Raw genomic sequence first — 1,451 nt, forward strand, 5'->3', positions numbered from 1 at the left:
AGGTTTGCTTTTTTTACTCGTCTTCTCTATTAATGCAGAAATAAGTAAAAAAGTATATAATGCAGAAATAAGTAAAAAAGTATAATTAGATCTATCTCGAATTTTTGAGAACCCTTTGATAAGGCGTTCAAGGGGTTCTCAAATAAAACACGGAGAGCCGCCGACTCCAACTATCATCCATGTACGATCCATACTAGATCTGACCAACTGCCCATCCTACCTCCTCTACCTTTTTGACAATCTTTTTTTCTTCTTAATATTTCTATTCAAAATTCAGTTAACGACGAGATTTAGTATCCTTTCTTGCATTTTCATAACTCGTGAAATGCCGAGTAGGCACGAATTCCCCCAATTTGCGACCTACCATAGGAGGTATATTAGCGGGCTTATTCCATCTTAGTGTCCGTCCGCCTCAACGTCTATATAAAGGATTACGTATGGGCAATATTGAAACTGTACTTTCCAGTAGTATCGCTGCTGTGTTTTTTGCAGCTTTCGTAGTTGCTGGAACTATGTGGTATGGGTCAGCAACGACCCAAATCGAATTATTTGGGCCTACTCGTTATCAGTGGGATCAGGGATACTTTCAGCACCCAGAATGAAAGGGGTGATCTCGGAGTTCTTGGTCTGTGAAGATGCGTTGTTAGGTGCTCCATTTTCCCATTGATGACGAACCTCAACCTGTGCTCGAGAGATAGCTCTTCATACATGGATAGAGAGCCAGTTCCAATAGACTTATGGAATGTTCCCGTTCGTGTGCATCCAGCGGGAATTGAACCCGCAAATTTACCAATTATGAGTTGGGCGCTTTAACCATTCAGCCATGGATGCTTAACAGGGATCATCGTACATCGTAAATAACCAATTTTCATATAGAAAGACATATCATAGAAAAATGAAATCGAAAATATTCCGAGATGGCAAATATTCAGAGATGACTATGAAAACACCTCTCTGGATCCTCGAATTGAAAGAGAGATTGAGAGGGATCAAGAATCCTAATTCTCGCTATTTGGAATGGATCCAATTCTATTTCAACAATACCATTATAACTGTTACAGACCCACAAGGTCGGGTGGTTTTTTGGTCCTCGGCCGGTACTTGTGGATTCAAAAGCTCAAGAAAAGCATCACCCTATGCTGGTCAAAGAACAGCAGTAGATGCTATTCGTACAGTAGGTTTGCAACGAGCAGAAGTTATGGTAAAGGGCGCTCATATATACATAAATGGCCGCACAGGAGGCATCATAGTACTTTCGGGCAAAAGTATAAATACAGCCTTGATGAACTCAATAAAACATTGTTTTTACAATGGGAATACATGTCACTCAAACATAATATTCTTCGAGCACTGAGCCTCTATCGAACGAGCGCCTTCAAGAACTTCTTCAAAGTAGTGCTTGGCAGCCACTCGGCCTATGGCCGAACCCTGTGCCACAACAGTGGTGGCAT

The 1,451-nt window shown here is 41.3% G+C and overlaps 1 non-coding gene across 1 annotated transcript; it reads right to left on the minus strand.

Annotated features, from left to right (window-relative positions):
* Positions 1 to 757: 757 nt before the first annotated feature.
* TRNAM-CAU (transfer RNA methionine (anticodon CAU)) lies at positions 758 to 831 on the minus strand. Its single transcript has one exon. It is a non-coding gene; the product is annotated as a tRNA-Met (tRNA).
* Positions 832 to 1,451: the final 620 nt, after the last annotated feature.

This window comes from Triticum aestivum, chromosome 4A (assembly GCF_018294505.1).
Source record: "Triticum aestivum cultivar Chinese Spring chromosome 4A, IWGSC CS RefSeq v2.1, whole genome shotgun sequence".
NCBI classification, from domain to species: Eukaryota; Viridiplantae; Streptophyta; class Magnoliopsida; order Poales; family Poaceae; genus Triticum; species Triticum aestivum.